Genomic DNA, 22592 nt, shown 5'->3' with positions numbered 1-22592 from the left:
GTTTTTGATAAACTTAATTATATAATGCAGATTAGTCAGCAATGGATGTATGGTGACCGACACAGTGTCGAGTTCATTACGGTCCTGAAATTTTTTATCGGTATGTCTGAGGAAAACAATCGGGATAGTTCTATGTTATACATGGGTTGTGTGTCAGAATAAGAAGGATTGATGCAACCAAAACAGTGGTGTCCATTTTGATGAACTATAGCTATAGATCGATTATGTTGCATAGAATTGATGCCGTTGGATTCGCATTGAAAAAAATGATATTATTTTTTGTCGAATACTTAGAATATTTTTTGTTTAGGTGTAAACTTTAAAATATGGTGTGTCTTATTCTTAGTCAGATATATATGACGTGACAATAAGATATGTACTAGTACAAGAGAGGTAATGTTCTAGCCTTCCTGCCATTTACACGAAGAGGACAGCCGACACACTGAGTCGTGCAAGATTAGGCTTAGACTGCTCATAGTGGGAGTAACATAGGTAGTAACATCACACATCCCAAAATATTTTAGTGACATGGCATGATAATAAATGAAGAAAGAGAGTGGAGTGGTAACTAGCTATGTTACCATAACATCACACTTCTCAAGACAAGATGAGTCTACAATCTAATAAATATAACATGCATGATACCACGTATATGTAACTACCCACTATGAAGGTAGTAACATAGGGTAGTAACATGCACCATGTTACTACTCTATGTTACTCCCGATTATGACTAGTCTTACTGTCTTCACGTACCGCGGTCGTGTTGTTGTAACGACTCAACCGCTTTAAATAAGAGGGCAGCAGCACTGTTTGCATGCTGTGAAGGGAGGACCATACTGGATAGTGGATACTGCTCGACGTGCCCTGCCTGTCGATGTAGCTTATATTTTTCTTCCATATGTAGCAGACTTTCGAGCTTAATTAAATACCATTGCAAAGTTAAACTCAACCCAGAACAAGACTACAAGAGGTTGTACACCGGTTGACAAACGAAGAAATGAAGTTTTGGCCACAATCCACATTAAAATATCGATTTTGCTAATTTTCGGTGGACTGAAAGTTAGCTAAATTTGCAGGCTTCTACTCCCTCCGTTCATAAATAAGTGGACGTGCAGGATTTTCAAGATAGATTAGCAAAAGGAGAGAAATTGTATTGGGAAGATGCAAACTAACATTTCTCTCCTCTTTAATTCTTTCACATCCAATAAGCTAAGTGCATGTAGAAAATTAAGATACTAACATGTGTTGAATACTATTGGGTTTGATTTGCGTGCGATGAAAGAGAAATATTTTTTTGCTACTTTAAAATGCATTGGAAAGATAAATGTATACTCTTTTATGGACAAAGTTTAAAGCTAAATGTTCACTTATTTAAAGACGGAGGGAGTAGATAATAAGTTTGCACCATGATTCTGATAGTATGGGGTCGCAACTGAAATTTTCTAATTGTACATGATATTGCAACCGAGAAAAAAAAAGTCTGCACCATTGTAATGCTTCTTGCAACATATGTTGTAGTTGAGAAAAATGCTCCAAACCGTTGGGGTTACTTCGTGATTGATGTTAGTCATGAGTTGTAACATGAAAAAGGAGAAGTATTGAAACTACTTTATGGCAACAAAACTTCTCCCCCCCCCCCACCCACCCGCGTCGCTCTCCTCTGGCGACAAGGGGAAACCCTAGCCGCCGCCACCTCTAAGCCCCCACTACCCCCCTCTGTTGATTCACCGCCGCTAGAGGGGGCCCGGCAAAGCCGTGCGCACCCCAGGGAAGGTGACGGCGGGGTGGCTTCTTCCTCTCCCACGCCCCCTGGCGAGAGGGACCTCGCTTGGGCGCGGGGAGTATGGTGGGCGCAGCGGCGGGCGCGGCGGCGCTGCTGGATGCGTGCAGTGCATGGAGGTCGTGGGTGGACGGCGGGGCGCGGCCGAGCCGGATCTGGGCCGTGCGGGCTGGCTCTTTGCACGGGTGACCTAGGCGTTGTGGGGCCCCTAGCTGTGGAGGTGCTGCAGGTTGCTGCAGCGGTTGGGTGCTGGTCGGGAGTCGGGGCGGAGGCTCCGGGTAGAGGCGGTGTGTTGATCGGCGAGGTGGACGACGGTGATGCATGGCACGCTGGCTAGCCTACGGCTTCCCTACCGGTGAAGGAGACCTCAGCGGGAGGGTGCTTGCTCCAAGTGAAAGCTCTGCCCGACTTGGTTGGTGCCGACGATGGCGATGCCCCAGGGCGTTGTTCCCCTTCTTGAAGGCATCGTCGTGGAGCTCCTATGTGCCTTCAAGGTTTCGTGCATTGGCCGGATCGAGCGGGCGACGGCGGCGGTCTCGTCGCTTCCCTTCTTGGATCCATCGTATTTGGAGTGCATGACCTTCAGTCGGCGATGGTGGTTTGTTTGTCGGGTTGTGTTGCCTGGTCGTCTGCGATGGAGGATGTTGAGGCGGCGGCCTCATGTAGGTGGCAGTGAGCCGGGGCGGTGGCTCCAGAAGGTGGTGCGGCAACATCTCTATGGCGAGGGTATGCGGCTTGCCACGGCTTGGGTGGCGGCACTGGCCTCGTGGGTGGCAGTGTATTCGGCTCAGTCGGACGCGTCCTTGAACGGAAGGTCGGACTTTATGTCGGGGCGGCGGTCCCGAATGTGTTGGTGCGATGCCCGTGGTCAGCGGCCGTTTGCCCTGTGCAGCTTGGCTTGCGGGTGGACGGTTTGTGCGGTGTTGCAGCTCGAGAGCGAGCGGTGGTACGTCAGGACGGTGGCCCCGGAAGGCGATGGTCTTGGTGGACGCGCAGGGCGCGACGGAGCAGTGGAATGTCGGAGTGGTGGCTGCGAATGTTCGTCATCTTTGAGGGTGCTTGACCTTAATTGAGTCGCGTGGGCGATAAGGTGACTCTCGATGGTGGGCAGGCTTGTGGGGCAACGACAATGGTGATGAGAAAGGTTTGGTTGCTGCAAGGCTGTGTTAGTTGGCTCCATTCCGGTGTGTCTGAATATCTTCAGGTTGGTCTCCTCTTGCTATGAAGTTGAAGCTACCTTTGGGTGTTGTATGATGACCTTCGAGGGGCGGTTCAGCGGGGAAGGTCCTTTTCGGCGCAGGTCTTGCTCATCTCCTCTCTGGGACTCGTCGCCAGAATCGGAGCTGCCAGCCTCTTCTTGGGGAGCCATCTATTTGGCATAGGACAACTCGAGCTTCGCGTTTGTGTAGTTTCTGTGGGTAGTCAGGGTGGCTCAGTGTGCCCTTCGCGGCGTCGTGTGAGTGGGTGTGGGCTTGGGCCGGTCTCTGTAGGTTTTCGCTCGGTTTTCTCCTAAAAACCTGACACTTTCTGCTTAATTAATAGATGATGCAAAGCTTTCAAAAAAAAGTTGTAACATGGGTTGTAACTTAAAGAAGATTCGTATTATTTGTTAGTTGCAACGTGTGTTGCAATTCAGATTCGACACCGACACCCGACTGAGAAGGATTAAGAATTGGTGGAACTTGAAAATATCAAAAGATATTGTAACAGAGGGAGCACATGAGAATTTGAATGCGAGCTCCGGAACTCGTAACCTTGCATGCATCATGCATGATTCAATATAATGACCCACACGCCCGTACATACACACGACACATACATGAACCACCTCACTCGCAACTTACAATATCTGCTAGCTGAACACGTAGTACAAACTAGCTAGAAACCTTTATGCTTACACTATGAATTGTAGGAAGAAAAAAAAAAGACTACTAGTAATACATACTCGTGCGTGTTTGGACAAACACGTACCACTACTTTCTTGGTGACAAAATCAAGGCTATATATGAAAGCATGAAGCAAACACTCGGCTAATCGAGCAGATGAGATGGGATGGATTATCAGTCGTGGAGATGGCGGTCGAGCTTGATGATGGTGGAGAGGTTCATGGGGGAGATGTAGTCGGTGGTGCCGGAGACGTACTGCTGCGCGATGAGCCTGTTGGCGCGCTCCGTGGGGTGGAAGGCGTCCCAGAACACGTACTGGTCCCTGTCGGCGCACAAGCTCGACACCATGGTGCAGATCCCGATCCCGTTGTAGGGTCCCTGCCCACAGCAAGCCACGCTGGCCGTGACGAAGCCGTGCGCGCGCGGGTCGTCGATGAAGTCGGCGTGCATCCGCCTGGTGTTCACCCCGACGTACACCGGCCCGTTCCCTCCGGCGCCGTTGCCGACCTCGGCGTTGAGCTCGGCGAGCATGGTCTCCAGCTGCGGGTTGTAGGCCTCGGACGCGCGCTGCAGCTCCGGGTCGCAGCGGCCGTCGAGGCTGTGCAGGGCCAGCTCGGCGGGCACGCAGCCGATGGGGCCGACGCCGGTGACCAGGATGCGGCGCGCGCCCAGGCCGTGGATGCGGCGGAGCACCTGCTTGTACTCGGACAGGATGTACTTGATGTAATCGGGGAGGGAGAACTCCCGGGAGCGCACCGAGTAGGGCACCAGGTAGTAGTTGTTCACGAAGTCGTTGCCGCCCAGGGTGATGAGCGTCAGAGCGCCGGCCACGACGCGCGCCGCCTGGTCGGGGCCGATGAGCTTGGCGAGGCGGTGCTGGTACTGCTCGAAGTAGGTCAACTGCTTCGAGATCCTGATGATGTTCGCCTGCACGCATGGACAAATGAACAATCATTGATTAGTGAATACACTACATTTGGGTTGTTAATTGTTAGTGACAGCATTGACATGTCGTACGAATTGGATGCCGGTGTCGTTGAGGATCCCGATGCCGGCGGAGGCGAAGTTGGCGCCGACCAGCAGCTTGGCGCCGTGTAGCTCCGGGCTCAGGTACGGCAGCACCGGCTCAGACCCCAGGGACTCGCCTGCATGCAATACATTTCCAACCAGTTAGCTCAACTTCAGCGTTAACGATCAAGTGCATTATTCAAGAAGCAACGAAAAACTTGGCAATGGCGACGCCACTCAACTGATGAGGTCTGGCACGTTCTTGCCGTTGGAGAAGCGTCCCGTGGCGCGGTGATCGGGAGTGTCGATGCCGTACGGCCACTAGTCGGCGCGCGCCGTCGTGACCAGGTAGTTGTTGTTGCCGTTGTCCACCAGCGAGTCGCCGAACACGAAGAAGGCGCGGGCGGCGTGCGCCGCCGGCACCACCTGCATCATCAGCAGCGCGCACACCACCACGGGGAGCCAGGAGGAAGACGCCATTGTCAGACACACAGGTCTGTGGGCGTGTACTTATGTGTGTCTCTGCATGCACTGCACAGTGCACACTAGACTGAACTTGTTTAATGGATGCATTGCAACGTCGCGCTCGGACGCCATTTATAGTGGTGCCGGTGACCATCCCTCGCGGTGATCACGTCGTCGTCGCCGGAATTTACTCCATTGTGGCCCGCCTGGTGCGCGGGTTGGTACCCTGCGCCGGTTTTGAGCTTTGGTTGGGATACCATTTCAGATGTGCGTTCGATTTTTGCAGCAGCCTCACTTCGGCTGCAGTCTGTCAGTCAGTCTATCGGGTCACCGTGATTGCTCCGGTGCCCCCCCTTCAGCTCCATGTTTCTAAAAACTTGGAGCCGCTCCAGGTTTTCTTTTTAATCTGTGGAGTTGCTCTAGCTTTTGGTACAAATACGTGTAGCTGCTTCAGCTTTTGGTACAAATTCGTGGAGTTGATTCCACAGAACATAAAAATATGGATTTGTTGTTTATTTACGTCCCACTGCCACCGATAAGTGACCAAAATGTTACGCACGTTTTATCTTTCTCACCCTCATCTCTCGGGCATGTTTCCCAATGCCCAGACTCTCCCCGATTTGATTTCATCGCAGCGTGATTCACGCCCGCCGCCACCGAATCGAGGTCGCCGGCAAACGAATGAACTTACCTTCAGCCGGAGTCAAACTTGTCTGAATCATTCTTACTGCCACGCAAATTGAGTTGTAGCTTCTTGCCGCCGACGCCAGAAACTTGTTGTGACCGTCTCAACCAACTTCGTCGTGTAAATCACGTTGCGATGAAGTCAAATCAGTAGCAGTCGGATGTAAATTACGGCGCTCTGTGTTTTTTATGTTTGTGTACCAAAAGCTAGAGCAGCTTGCAGTTTAACTTTTCAAATATGTCTCCTCTTTTGAGCGCGTTTCAAGATTTCTAATTACCCGGTGTTTGGGAACGTCACGGCAGTACCGGGTGGTTCAGGGCCGCCGCTATATCCATCCTCACCGTCGTGGCCAGGCCAACTCCACCACCAGGAAATACTTCGCCACGGCCAGATGGACTTCCAGCCAAAGATTTAAGCGATCGCGTGGTGTGTCCCAGTGTGCTCTGCATTTTTATATTTCACGAATTCAACTTCACATAATTATACCAAAAGCTAGAGCAGCTCCAACTTCTCAGAACCGTGGAGCTAAGGGGGGGGACACCGGAGTACACCCCATCGGTCACATGAATGATGGGATGGGCTCTGAGCCTCTGACTGATTCAGAAAACAAAGGGAAGAATTAACTTCTAACTATTAGGGTGTGTTAGAATCTTCTCATTAAGATCATCTACAGTACTTACTGAAATTAGTACCAGCATTTGATCACTTAGAAAGTCAGGAGGATAGTTGAACGTTCAGAGCAGATTCAGCGATGTTCAAGCGTGAAGCATGTAGAACAACTTCAGTACTGCAGGGGTGAACTAAATTTGGTGTTCAAAGTAGATCTATCTTAATATCTGTACAACACATGGATCTTGGTACAAGCAGTACTCGTCATTAGTTCGAAGAGAAAGAAAAAATGAAACAGCATTTCAGGGGAAAAGAAAATGTTGAAGAGCTTATCGAGTTTGAGACAGAGTACTTGATTTTTTTTTCATAATGGGTGCTTTATTACTCGTAGAGAGTAATTACACCAGATGCATAGTTAAGATGCACCCAGTCATTGAAAGAGTCTCAAAATTCTGGAGAGCTAAAAAGGCGAATTACATATCAGACATGAGGAAATGTAAAATGCCTAAGGTGAAGACGGAGACCCAATCCGTAGATTATGCTGCCACCCATATAGGGAAAAAGTATCCCTCGCCGTGTCCTCCAACCGTGTACAGACCTCCGTAAACAAGTCGCGGTGCTCCACCTTTTGCAGCGCAGACTACGAACGGTGAGTAGCGGTACATCTGTAGATAATCTGCAAGAGAGAACAATTCTTATCATTAAAATTTTTGTCATTTCTACATAGCTATAGCGACCATATAATGACAAGCGCCACCACCCTAATAAACGTTCTAAATCTGTGATCTATTATGTGGAGCTAATTACCGAAGATGTTGGTCACACTAGTAGGGGGATACAGATCAGAAGCTATTTGGATGCATGGCCATATAGATCTGGCAAAGCGACATTGGAAGAACAAGTATTTAATCGTCTCATTGTGTTGACAAAAAAACACATCGTGTACTCCCATCCCAATTGCGTTTCACAAGATTATCTTTGGTTAGGATTACTCCTCGACGCAAATACCAATTTTTTTTAAAATTTTGAGCGGTATCTTCATCTTCCAAATCTTCTTGTTTTTATCGACTGGCATTATCAGTTTGATAATGGCACTGTACAATGAACTTACAGAGAATTTTTCATTGGATTGTAAGTTTCAACGAAATTCATCTTGCCCTTCAGACAACTGGATGGATTCCAAACGCAATAGTAAGGTGTTCCATGCAAGAAGTCTCGGACCGATTAAATCTCATCTAACCATCACAGTCGAAGGTGGGGTTGCCATTACTAATGCAATGGTATCACTTTTCCAACGAACAATGTTGTATAACGCTGGATATTATTCCGAGAGAGGCCTATTATCCTCCCAGAACCGTATCTGCGATCCATCCTTAATAATGAAAGTACCATATCTGATGAAAAATTTCTTCGTTGCTATCAGGCCAGCCCAAAAATACGAATCTCCCGGTTTCCAAAGGATCTGGGATAGCCCTTTGTCGCCGATGTACTTTCTTCTAACCATGGTCTGTCATACGCCATCTTCGGTAAGTAGCTTTAAAATCCACTTACCTAGTAAGGCTGAGTTCTTGACTTCAAGATCATGAACTCCTAGCCCACCCATATCTTTAGGTCAGCATACGACAGACCACTTGACCAGATGATTTTTTTTTCACTATTCCCTTGCCAAAAAAATCTCGATCTATAGTAATCGAGCTTGTGTAATACACCTTTTGGCAATATGAAGAAAGATATCATATACAACACCATATTGGTGAGTACTAAATTAATGAGAACCAATCTTCCTCCAAGGGATAGCATTTTACCGTTCAAACTACTAAGTCTCTTCTGAAGTCTTTTCTCGACTAGTTTCCACTCAGCCATCGTTAATCTCCGATAATGAATCGGGATACTGATTGCGCGTAGTTAACACGTCCGTTGGGAACCCCAAGAGGAAGGTATGATGCGCACAGCAGCAAGTTTTCCCTCAGTAAGAAACCAAGGTTTAATCGAACCAGTAGGAGTCAAGAAGCACGTCGAAGGTTGATGGCAGCGGGATGTAGTGCGGCGCAACACCAGGGATTCCGGCGCCAATGTGGAACCTACACAACACAATCACAGAACTTTGCCCCAACGTAACAGTGAGGTTGTCAATCTCACCGGCTTGCTGTAACAAAGGATTAGATGTATAGTGTGGATGATGATTGTTTGCGTAAAACAGTAGAACAAGTATTGCAGTAGATTGTATTCAATGTAAAAGAATGGACCGGGGTCCACAGCTCACTAGAGGTGTCTCTCCCATAAGATAAATAGCATGTTGGGTGAACAAATTACAGTTGGGCAATTGACAAATAGAGAGGGCATGACCATGCACATACATGATATAATGAGTATAGTGATATTTAATTGGGCATTACGACAAAGTACATAGACCGCTATCCAGACATGCATCTATGCCTAAAAAGTCCACCTTCAAGGTTATCATCCGAACCCCTTCCAGTATTAAGTTGCAAACAACGAGACAATTGCATTAAGTATGGTGCGTAATGTAATCAATAACTACATCCTCGGACATAGCATCAATGTTTTATCCCTAGTGGCAACAAGACATCCACAACCTTAGAACTTTCATCACATCGTCCCAGATTTAATGGAGGCATGAACCCACTATCGAGCATAAATACTCCCTCTTGGAGTTAAGAGTAAAAACTTGGCCGCAGCCTCTACTAATAACGGAGAGCATGCAAGATCATAAACAACACATAGGTAATAGATTGATAATCAACATAACATAGTATTCTCTATCCATCGGATCCCGACAAACACAACATATAGCATTACAGATAGATGATCTTGATCATGTTAGGCAGCTCACAAGATCCGACAATGAAGCACATAAGGAGAAGACGACCATCTAGCTACCGCTATGGACCCATAGTCCAGGGGTGAACTACTCACTCATCACTCCGGAGGCGACCATGGCGGTGAAGAGTCCTCCGGGAGATGATTCCCCTCTCCGGCGGGGTGCCGGAGGCGATCTCCCGAATCCCCCGAGATGGGATTGGCGACGGCGGCGTCTCCGAAAGGTTTTCCGTATCGTGGCTCTCGCGTGCGGGGGTTTCGCGACGAAGACTATATGTAGGCGGAAGGGCAGGTCAGGAGGCGTCACGGGGGCCCCACACGCTAGGGCCGCGCGGGCCCCCCCTGGGCCGCGCCGCCCTGTTGTGGCGGCGCCCCGTGGCCCCACTTCGTCTTCTCTTCGGTCTTCTAGAAGCTTCGTGGCAAAATAGGCCCCTGGGCGTTGATTTCGTCCAATTCCGAGAATATTTCCTTACTAGGATTTCTGAAACCAAAAACAGCAGAAAACAACAACTGGCTCTTCGGCATCTCGTTAATAGGTTAGTGCCGGAAAATGCATAAATATGACATAAAGTATGCATAAAACATGTAGATATCATCAATAATGTGGCATGAAACATAAGAAATTATCGATACGTCGGAGACGTATCAGCATCCCCAAGCTTAGTTCCTGCTCGTCCCGAGCAGGTAAACGATAACAAAGATAATTTCTGGATTTACATGCCATCATAACCTTGATCATACTATTGTAAGCATATGTAATGAATGCAGCGATCAAAACAATGGTAATGACATGAGTAAACAAATGAATCATAAAGCAAAGACTTTTCATGAATAGTACTTTCAAGACAAGCATCAATAAGTCTTGCATAAGAGTTAACTCATAAAGCAATAAATCAAAGTAAAGGTATTGAAGCAACACAAAGGAAGATTAAGTTTCAGCGGTTGCTTTCAACTTATAACATGTATATCTCATGGATATTGTCAATGTAAAGTAATATAACAAGTGCAATATGCAAGTATGTAGGAATCAATGCACAGCTCACACAAGTGTTTGCTTCTTGAGGTGGAGAGAAATAGGTGAACTGACTCAACATAAAAGTAAAAGGAAGGCCCTTCGCAGAGGGAAGCATTGATTGCTATATTTGTGCTAGAGCTTTGATTTTGAAAACAAGAAACAATTTTATCAACGGTAGTAATAAAGCATATGTGTTATGTAAATTATATCTTACAAGTTGCAAGCCTCATGCATAGTATACTAATAGTGCCCGCACCTTGTCCTAATTAGCTTGGATTACCGGGATTGTCATCGCAATACACATGTTTTAACCAAGTGTCACAAAGGGGTACCTCTATGCCGCCTGTACAAAGGTCTAAGGAGAAAGCTCGCATTGGATTTCTCGCTTTTTATTATTCTCAACTTAGACATCCATACCGGGACAACATAGACAACAGATAATGGACTCCTCTTTAATGCGTAAGCATGTAGCAACAATTAATGTTCTCATATGAGATTGAGGATATATGTCCAAAACTGAAACTTCCACCATGGATCATGGCTTTAGTTAGCGGCCCAATGTTCTTCTCTAACATTATGCATGCTCTAACCATTAAATGAGTGGTAAATCTCCCTTACTTCGGACAAGACGGACATGCATAGCAACTCACATGATATTCAACAAAGAGTAGTTGATGGCGTCCCCAGGAACATGGTTATCGCACAACAAACAACTTAATAAGAGATAAAGTGCATAAGTACATATTCAATACCACAATAGTTTTTAAGCTATTTGTCCCATGAGCTATATATTGCAAAGGTAAAGGATAGAAATTTTAAAGGTAGCACTCAAGCAATTTACTTTGGAATGGCGGAGAAATACCATGTAGTAGGTAGGTATGGTGGACACAAATGGCATAGTGGTTGGCTCAAGGATTTTGGATGCATGAGAAGTATTCCCTCTCGATACAAGGTTTAGGCTAGCAAGGTTATTTGAAACAAACACAAGGATGAACCGGTGCAGCAAAACTCACATAAAAGACATATTGTAAACATTATAAGACTCTACACCGTCTTCCTTGTTGTTCAAACTCAATACTAGAAATTATCTAGACTTTAGAGAGACCAATTATGCAAACCAAATTTTAGCAAGCTCTATGTATTTCCTCATTAATAGGTGCAAAGTATATGATGCAAGAGCTTAAACATGAGCACAACAATTGCCAAGTATCAAATTATTCAAGACATTTTAGAATTACTACATGTAGCATTTCCCGATTCCAACCATATAACAATTTAACGAAGAAGATTCAACCTTCGCCATGAATACTATGAGTAAAGCCTAAGGACATATTTGTCCATATGCAACAGCGGAGCGTGTCTCTCTCCCACACAATGAATGCTAGGATCCATTTTATTCAAACAAAAACAAAAACAAAAACAAACCGACGCTCCAAGCAAAGCACATAAGATGTGATGGAATAAAAATATAGTTTCGGGGGAGGAACCTGATAATGTTGTCGATGAAGAAGGGGATGCCTTGGGCATCCCCAAGCTTAGACGCTTGAGTCTTCTTAAAATATGCAGGGGTGAACCACCGGGGCATCCCCAAGCTTAGAGCTTTCACTCTCCTTGATCATATTGTATCATCTCCCTCTCTTGATCCTTGAAAACTTCCTCCACACCAAACTCAAAACAACTCATTAGAGGGTTAGTGCACAATTAAAATTTACATGTTCAGAGGTGACATAATTATTCTTAACACTTCTGGACATTGCACAAAGCTACTGAAAGTCAATGGAATAGAAAAATCCATCAAGCATAGCAAAACAGGCAATGCGAAATAAAAGGCAGAATCTGTCAAAATAGAACAGTTCGTAAAGACGAATTTTATTGAGGCACCAGACTTGCTCAGATGAAAATGCTCAAATTGAATGAAAGTTGCGTACATATCTGAGGATCACGCACGTAAATTGGCAGATTTTTCTGAGTTACCTACAGAGAATTAGTCCCAGATTAGTGACAGCAAAGAAATCTGTTTCTGCGCAGTAATCCAAATCTAGTATGAACCTTACTATCAACGACTTACTTGGCACAACAATGCACAAAACTAAGATAAGGAGAGGTTGCTACAGTAGTAAACAACTTCCAAGACTCAAATATAAAATAAAGTGCAGAAGTAAAATAATGGGTTGTCTCCCATAAGCGCTTTTCTTTAACGCCTTTCAGCTAGGCGCAGAAAGTGTGTATCAAGTAACATCAAGAGATGAAGCATCAACATAGGTGTTGGGAGTTTTCTCAACTATGCATTTTATCTTATCTATGTGAGTTTCAGAGGCTCCCTTTTCATTATTCTTAGGTTTGCTATCCTCGTCAAACAAATTTTCAGGGACAAGCCAACCATAGTTATTTTCTAGAGCGTCATTCATTCCCAGGAGCTTACAAGGTATTGTTGTCTTAATCTCCCCACCATCATTAATATTATTAGTGTACCTTACTCTCTCCATGTCCATATTTTCAAGGATACTAACAAAATTGGTATAAGAGTCAAGCATATTGTATTTAGTAAAGACCTTTCTAGCCTCTCTTGCTACTCCACCAAATTCTTTAAGAAGGGTTTCTAAAACAAAATCTTTCTTTTCCCCTTCTTCCATATCACCGAGTGTGAGAAACATGTGTTGGATTATAGGATTAAGATTAACAAATTTAGTTTCCAACATGTGAACTAAAGAAGCAACAAGCAATTTCGTAAGTAGGAGCAAGTTCTACCAAGTGTCTATCTTCAAAATCTTCAGTGGTACTAACATGAGTGAAAAAATCTTCTATATTATCTCTCCCAATTATAGACCCACGTCCTACCGGTATGTCTTTCAGAGTAAACTTAGGAGGAAACATGATGAAATAAACTAAAGGTAAATAAAGTAAATGCAAGTAACTAAATTTTTTTGTGTTTTTGATATAGAGAACAAATAAAGTAAAGCTAGCAACTAATTTTTTTGTGTTTTGATATAAGTGCAGCAAACAAAGTAGTAAATAAAATAAAGCAAGACAAAAACAAAGTAAAGAGATTGGATTGTGGAGACTCCCCTTGCAGCGTGTCTTGATCTCCCCGGCAACGGCGCCAGAAAAAGAGCTTGATTGCGCGTAGTTAACACGTCCGTTGGGAACCCCAAGAGGAAGGTATGATGCGCACGAGCAGCAAGTTTTCCCTCGCAAGAAACCAAGGTTTAATCGAACCGAGAGGAGTCAAGAAGCACGTCGAAGGTTGATGGCGGCGGGATGTAGTGCGGCGCAACACCGGGGATTCCGGCGCCAACGTGGAACCTGCACAACACAATCACGGAACTTTGCCCCAACGTAACGGTGAGGTTGTCAATCTCACCGGCTTGCTGTAACAAAGGATTAGATGTATAGTGTGGATGATGATTGTTTGCGAGAAAACGAGTAGAACAAGTATTGCGAGTAGATTGTATTCAATGTAAAAGAATGGACCGGGGTCCACAGTTCACTAGAGGTGTCTCTCCCATAAGATAAATAGCATGTTGGGTGAACAAATTACAGTTGGGCAATTGACAAATAGAGAGGGCATGACCATGCACATACATGATATAATGAGTATAGTGAGATTTAATTGGGTATTACGACAAAGTACATAGACCGCTATCCAGCATGCATCTATGCCTAAAAAGTTCACCTTCGAAGTTATCATACGAACCCCTTCCAAGTATTAAGTTGCAAACAACGGACAATTGCATTAAGTATGGTGCGTAATGTAATCAATTACTACATCCTCGGACATAGCATCAATGTTTTATCCCTAGTGGCAACAAGCACATCCACAACCTTAGAACTTTCCGTCACTCGTCCCGGATAATGGAGGCATGAACCCACTATCGTGCATAAATACTCCCTCTTGGAGTTAAGAGTAAAAACTTGGCCGAGCCTCTACTAATAACGGAGAGCATGCAAGATCATAAACAACACATAGGTAATAGATTGATAATCAACATAACATAGTATTCTCTATCCATCGGATCCCGACAAACACAACATATAGCATTACAGATGATCTTGATCATGTTAGGCAGCTCACAAGATCCGACAATGAAGCACACAAGGAGAAAACGACCATCTAGCTATTGCTATGGACCCATAGTCCAGGGGTGAACTACTCACTCATCACTCCGGAGACGACCATGGCGGTGAAGAGTCCTCCGGGAGATGATTCCCCTCTCCGGCAGGGTGCCGGAGGCGATCTCTCGAATCCCCCGAGATGGGATTGGCGGCGGCGGCTTCTCTGGAAGGTTTTCCGTATCGTGGCTCTCGGTACTGGGGGTTTCGCGACGAAGACTATATGTAGGCGGAAGGGCAGGTCAGGAGGCATCACGGGGGCCCCACACGCTAGGGCCGCGCGGGCCCCCCCTGGGCCACGCGGGCCCCCCCTGGGCCGCGCCGCCCTAGTGTGGTGGCGCCCCGTGGCCCCACTTCGTCTTCTCTTCGGTCTTCTGGAAGCTTCGTGGCAAAATAGGCCCCTGGGCGTTGATTTTGTCCAATTCCGAGAATATTTCCTTACTAGGATTTCGAAACCAAAAACAGCAGTAAAACAAGAACGGCTCTTCGGCATCTCATTAATAGGTTAGTGCCGGAAAATGCGTAAATATGACATAAAGTATGCCTAAAACATGTAGATATCATCAATAATGTGGCATGGAACATAAGAAATTATCGATACGTCGGAGACGTATCAGATACCCAGATAGTTGATAGGAAGCTTGCCTTACCGACAACCAAACAGTTCCGAATATTCGGCGAATGATTCCTGAGCGTGGCCAAAACAGAACAATTCACTTTTATGGAAGTTTATTTTGAGACCCGGTAAATGCTTAAAAGCATCCAAAATCAGCTTTAGATTTCGATCTTGATTGAGATCGTGTTCCATAAATAAAATTGTATCATCGCGCGTATTGAAGGATTGATAAACCCCCACCTACAAGATGTGGGATCACTCCTTCAATTTGACCATCAGATTTGGCTCGTTCGATCAATATAGCGAGCATATCCGCCACAATGTTGAATAAAAGTGGTGATAAAGGGTCGCTTTGACGTAAACCTTTTCGTGTCTGGAAGAATCGTCTCGTATCATCATTGACACGAATCGCAACACTTCATCCATACATAAAATTATTGATCAACGCTCTCCACTCTGGTGAAAAACCTTTCATCCTGAGTGTCTGATGGAGAAAAGACCAGTTGATTTTATCATAAGCTTTCTCAAAATCAAGTTTTAAGATTACCCCATTCATCTTTTTGGTATGCAGTTCATGAACCACCTCATGTAGAACAACAACCTCATCTAGGATATTGCGTCCTTGCATGAAAGCGGTATGCGATGGCCTTACTATATGATCAACCATTGTATTTAGTCTAATGGTGGCCACTTTCGTGAATATCTTGAAACTTACATTTAAGAGGCAAATGGGTCTATATTGTTGGATCCTTTCAGCCTCTTTAACTTTATGTAACAAGATAACCTAACCAAAATTTAGACAGAATAATTCTAGCTGTCCAGTGTGTAAAACACTGAACATTTGTAGAAGGTCATCTTTGATAGTATCCGAAAAAGTCTGATAAAATTCAGCAGGGAAACCATCTGGACCCGGGGCTTTGTTATGTTCCAATTGGAAAATAGCCTTATTAACTTCCTCCTCCAAGTAAGGAGCCGTTAAAACCGCATTCTCCTCCTGGGACACTTGGGGTATATCTGCTATTTGGGATTCATCCATAGAGAATGAACTCTCATCTGGCGGGCCAAATAGACCCTTATAGTAATTAGTAATATAGGATTTGAGTTGCTCATGGCCTTCAATCAGAACCTCATCTTGTACTAGAGATTGTATACGTTTTTTCCTGCGACGGCCATTGGCAATCCCATGAAAATATCTCGTATTTGAATCTCCTTCCAGAATAAATTGGGCTTTTGAACATTGGTACCATTTCAACTCTTCTTCCTAAAGGAGACCCGCTAATTGAGTATTAGATTGATTTTTCAAATCCAATTCGATGCTCGATCGTTAGCGGTCTCACTTCCGGAATCGCTTCAATCTCATCTATGATAGATGATGGACGAAGCTTCTCCTTTTTAAGAATACCAGTTGTATGACTCGTCCATCCAGAAAGGTGTTTGCGAACAACTCGCATCTTTTTATTCCACCTTATAACCGAATTATTGGCATACACTGGTCTTTCCCACCCATTTTTAACCATCTCGTGAAAATCTTCCCGCTGTAACCATTAAGTTCAAACCTAAATGGTTTCTTAGACAGCAGTCTTGTTAACCCGGTAGTTAAAAGTATGGGAGCATGGTCCGACAGTTTTTCAATACGTTCTAGAGTGCGGACCGACAACATCGGATATTTATCCTCCCACCCGGTGTTCATCAAAACACGGTCTAATTTTTCGTATGTTGGGTTAGGTAAACTGTTAGCCCATGTGAACTCCTGGCATCTCAACCTCTCTCAAGTCTAAGCTATCTATGACAACGTTAAACAAGAAAGGTCAGTGACCATTAAAAGGGCATTTACTTTTCTCATGGCGGAATCTCAGCAAGTTGAAATCACCCCCTATGAGAATAGGGTATGGATCATCATTTGCAAGATTCACAAGCTCGCTTTAAAATTCAGCCTTAAAGTTATCCTGGGCCGCACCATAAACGGAGACCAGAATGAAATTATCAGCTCTATTCCAAATAGTGAGTTTGATATGATACTCACCATCAGAATTAGCCAAAACTTTCATAGAATATGTCCGGACTCCAATGTGCAAGCCACCAGACCTACCTCTGGGTGGACGAGAAAACCATTCAAAGTCTATTCTACCGGATAACCGGTTTAAAAAACTTTGAGAGTAATCACGCTTACCCGTCTCATAAATAGCAATAAAATCTAAATTATATTCCTTATAACAATCGGCAATATGAGAATGCTTAGCCAAGTCACGAAGACCTCTGCTATTCCTGAACATACCTTTCATTTGGAAACTAACTTAGATTTTGTGGCTAGACCTTACTTATGCTTCTTCTTCTTTTCCGCAGAAGACTTAGAAGACCGTCGAGAGGCTTTTAGGTTATAGAATGACGCGAACCCTGATTGCTCCAAGTCCACCTCCGAAATACCACCTACTACAGTAGAAAGAACACGACCATACGAGATGACATCATCTTCCTCCTCCTGTAGAGAAGATAGTTCAGTCCCCCACCAAATCCTTCAGAATTACCGTGATATGATCATATTCCAAATGCCTCAAGACGTTTGCTGAAACCGAAATCTCCTCCGAAGTGCGACCCAAAGAAACACCTACACTACCTAATGTAGAAGAAATTTTGGAATATGAAAAACTAGTAAAAGACGTGGATGAACTTTTCGTACCTGACGCATCCAGGTTCTTCGCCGCCTTACGAGGCAATCTAGAGTTCTTTCTTCACAGTGAAGGCAACTGGTTATTCAAGATGGCAGTTGGATTCATCATCTACGCATTGATGTCTTTATTTAGACGAGTTGTATTTGTATGAGCAGTTTTCATCGATAGCTACCGACTTGACACTACAGGAAAACGTCAAGGTGCCGATAGCCAAAGCCTGTGCCAACATTTTTTATAGGAGCCGTCGGCACAGGTCCCGAACAGGGTAGGCTGCAAAGAAGGTTGTCGGCACAAGAAAGTTTGTGTCGATGGCCACCGTCGGCAGAAAAAAAGGCCATCGGTGCAGGCTCGGCTTGGCCTCGGTACAGGATCTCCGCCGTGATGGTGAGAGGTGACGCCATGTTTTTTTCCCTTGCCAACGGCCAAGCCTTCGGCACAAGCCCTGCCTTTTTTCCCTCCACGCCCCCCACTCCATAGAAAATCCAAGTAATTTTTGCGCTTTGAAATAGAACTTGTCACACATACTGAAGTTTTACTTGAGTTGACGAAATTGAAGTAGATCATGAGATCAAGCACTATAAACTTGAATGTGACCTTGCTAAAACCCTGTTTTGTTAGAGTTGATTTGTTCTGAAGGGTTAGATCAAATGAAACTAAAACCAACACAACAACACCTTAAGCAATGGTCAATTATTTGATCTTCTAAAAGATCATAATATGGTATTCTTTACCACAACCCATTGATATATGTTCAAGAATAGACCAAAGAACCAGCTATAATTGAAAAAACTATTCTTTACTTATATTTTCCGTCTTTAAATAAATGAATGTTTCTACCATGATTCTCATGGTATAGGTTCAAACCTAGTTCTTAACTCATGACACAGACACCAACAAAAGCATTGTCTATTCTACTTGTTCTTATTTCCAACTCATATACACCAAACCCTAGCTAAGGGAGAATTATATCCATCTATTTAGATGCTATTACATCGCAACCCTTATACTTAGAACTCTATGATATAATCCAATTCATTAAGAAGTGGTGAGATAGCACAAGAACCATAACCTGGACATTATAAAGTAAATAAGAAACTAATCTAAGCTCACCTAGCTAAATGGAACCTAAGCCTATATGCTAAGGAGATCTTGTGAGCACATCATAAACCCTAGAGTAATCCCATCCTATGTAAGAGAGCCGAAGCTAAAGTGTTATACTCAAGCCATTTGAGCAAACACTTGATCTTGAGAGTCAAATCTTCCTAGTTGTACATTTGGTAAACCTAAATCCTAATCATCACCACTGGGTGTTGAGTATAAAACCTTAAGATTAGTATTAAGTTTAAACCCTATGGGACAAGAATCCATCAATAACAAATTGAAATTATAAAGGAGTGTTCATTATATCAAATAAAGATTCCTAATACCAAATCCCTAAAAAACTAGAAATGAAGATAATATGAGAATGTGAAAAGGAAACGACTAATGAGCAATAAGTGATCATGGATAATCCATGATTATGCTTTGGGGTATATGAGAATAAGATAAAACCTAGTTTGATAAGAAGATATCATCCATCACATAAAATCATATGAACATTACTAGTAAGCAACCCTATACCTATATCTCAAACCTAAATTGTGTAATCACAAGTAAAATGCTAAGATCATACCTAAACTAAAGTATGAGTGAAGGGATTAGTTAGTCAACCCTAACATGAATCAAGATATCAACTCAACCTACCTTTCAAACCATGCCTATGTAGGTGCACCCAACTATTGTTTCCCAATAAACAAAAATCTCATAAGAGGAATACAATCTACCTTAATCATTTCAAGCCAAGGTTTTAGAAAATGATATTAGTACTTTAGAATAGCCCTAAACCAGTTTCCAAACCCTTAGAAATGATTACGCCCATAACATCATGCCATGAGAACACATTCTAAAATAAGAAACTAAGTACAAAGATCACATCTTATTGATCATTCCTTGCTCAAGAAAACAAAATAAACATCTTACCTATTATTAGGTAAAAATCATAAGTATTAGAAAAATATCTGAATTCCAAAAGATGAGGATGAAAATAATCCTTACCACAGACTTATTAGAAATATTACAATGCAAACATATACATACTAATAAAATATTTCAACTATAAAATACTATTGAGAATAACATCTCTGGTAAATTGTAGTAGAAATCAAATAGGCCAAACACCTACAAAATAGAATTGAATTCAAAACACAAATAAGATTTAATTCAATCTCAAAGAGGCAATTGCTAGGTTTATTACAAAAAAAAAACATCACAAGTGTCTTCCAATAATCAGTTAGTTTCGGAAATCCAATTTTGATCTAGGTTGTGCATATGCTCTTGCTATCGGGAAGACATTTTAAAGTGTCAAGAAAATTCTGAACAAAAATTTCACGTGCACATGTCAAATTTCTATATGCGAACACCAAGTTCCAAAGAAAATTGACCTTTTTTTGTGTCCGGTCTAAAAAAGATAAGAAAATGTCCTCATGTAGAGCTTTTTAGCACCAAAATTTGTCTTTTTTAAATATGACACAAAAAAATATTTTTTCTGAAACAACTTTGCGAGCATATAAAACATTAAGATGTATGTGGGACATTTTTTGTCGAGTTTTTTCAACATTTTAAAATGTGTTTACGGGTCATTAAAAATCAGGAGCATATGCTCCTGGGAGAAAAAAATGCCGCTTCCAGTTAGTTTATCCTTTTACCCTTGCACTTGATATTATTCATTAGAAACATCCTAGAGACGGACAAACTCAGACAGAAAATAGTATGTGGTGGAGGAAGATCATATTGATATTAACTTGAATATTTCACTTGTTGCATATGTTGATGATCCTTTTTGGCCTAAATATTTAATCTGAGATATTAGGATTCTCTTGATCCTAAAAAGATTGATATTTAGCAGAAAATGGTTAAGAAAAAACTTATCAACTGATCGAGAAACGTTACAAGGATAGATGTTCTAGAAGGTTTTCTGCACTATTGTTAAAATATTTCAAATTTTGTATTGAGATAGGGCACCATTTTGGAGTTTCATACAGGGGCCTGGATTTTGCCGGCCTGGCCCTACTATGAAAACAAAACAACCCCTCTGCTCCATTCACACATTGTATGTAATTTCATATAATTTCCATCTCCAAAGAGGTTGTGTAATGTAATTCTTAAAATAACATACTCCCTCCTTTTGTTAGTTAGCATGTGTTCTATGTTTTAGTTAAAGACAAATTTTGTAAAATTTAACCAAAATAACTAAGAAAAATATCAACATCTCTGCTACAAAATCAATATTATTAGAAGTTTCATAAAATATATTTTAATATTATATGCATTTGGTATAATATTTGTTGACATTTTTTTCTATAATACCGGTCAAACTTTACGATGTTTAAATCCGACTAAACCTATAACACATGATAAATGAAAACAGAGGGAATATAAATAAATGTGCCGCTAATTAAGCAAATTGACATCAAAGTACATGACTCCTCCTAACTAACACTAACACTGACTGGGTGCAAATGAGCAATGATTAATGCCGTTGTTGGCGCCAGAAAGTTTAAATTAATGCAGTCACCCAATAAAGGTTATCTCTCGTCAGCTCCCATGCGCATATCGAATGCATGATCCTAGCCAGTAGCTAGGGAGCGATCTCGTACATGAGAGTGACTCCCTATCAACCTCATCATCATCTGCTCCATCCTATCGCGGCAACGTTGTATACATCAAAAGCAGATAAATTGATTGGTTTGATGAACCGAATATTATACCCCATTCAAGAGCAAAAAACATCTTAGAACAACGCATGCTTTTCAGTCTACTGCCCCATGCATGCATGCGCACGTAGCGATAGCTCACTACAGGAATGGGCCTATACGCCGACGGCCAAACCCTACGCCGAGGGCATTTTATCGGGGCCGTCGGCGTACGGCCTCGCCAGGGCAGCGCCGGAAGCCGACCGTCGGCGTCTAGGTACCGTCGGCGTATAGGCTCCTACGCCGAGGGCCGCCGTCGGCGTCTACCTGGCCCTCGGCGTAGAGGTCTCCATCACCTCCCTCGCACCCGCACCGTCACCGCCCTCTCACGGCGTCAGACAGACGCCGAGGGCTACCCTCGGCATAGGGCACGGCCACCCTATGCCGACGGCCACCCTCGGCATATAGATTTTTTTTTTCTTTTTTCTCTCTCTCATATTACTTTATATTATGTTTCTATTATTTATTTACTAGTATGCATTATGTAAAAAATGGTTCTATTTTTTAAGAATTCCCTAACCCTAACTCTAACCCTAACTCTAACCCTAACCCTAACTCTAGCCCTAACCCTAACCCTAACCCTAGGGTTTCCACATACATTGCTAACGCTAACTCTAACCCTAACTCTAACTCTAACCCTAACCCTAACCCTAGGGTTTCCACATACATTGCTAACCCTAACTATAACCCTAACCCTTACCCTAGGGGTAGATCTGCGGGGTCCCGCCCTAGGATCTGTATGTGGAAACTCCCGCCACGGCTCAAACGGAGCCTATTTTATGGTAAAGTATGCCCAACCTATGGTTTACATGTACATATGTCCTAAACAAAGAAAACAAGTAAAAAAGTCCATTGGTAAACCCTCGCACGGAGAAAGCTATAGGGCTAGATCTGCGGGGTCCCCGCCCTAGGGTTTTCCAAGATACAGACCATCAGAGCGTCGGAATCGCTGGAAAACTTGCATATGCCCATAACATATGTGTACAATTGTGATGTAAGGTTTGGCTAACCTTGCATGTACCCGGCGTTGACGATTTCCGCATGCATGGGCTAGCACTTGGTAAAATCCAGGATCTGTATGTGGAATGGCCCCAAAACTTGTGTATGTCCACAT

At 43.5% G+C, this 22592-nt stretch overlaps 1 pseudogene; it reads right to left on the bottom strand.

Moving 5' to 3' along the window:
* Positions 1–3843: 3843 nt before the first annotated feature.
* On the bottom strand, positions 3844–5157 carry LOC124696201 (annotated as a pseudogene).
* Between the last annotated feature and the right edge of the window lie 17435 nt (positions 5158–22592).

This window comes from Lolium rigidum, chromosome 3 (genome assembly GCF_022539505.1).
Source record: "Lolium rigidum isolate FL_2022 chromosome 3, APGP_CSIRO_Lrig_0.1, whole genome shotgun sequence".
NCBI lineage: Eukaryota > Viridiplantae > Streptophyta > Magnoliopsida > Poales > Poaceae > Lolium > Lolium rigidum.
Note: the sequence above shows the minus strand (reverse complement) of the source record. Positions and strands in the feature narration are given on the sequence as shown.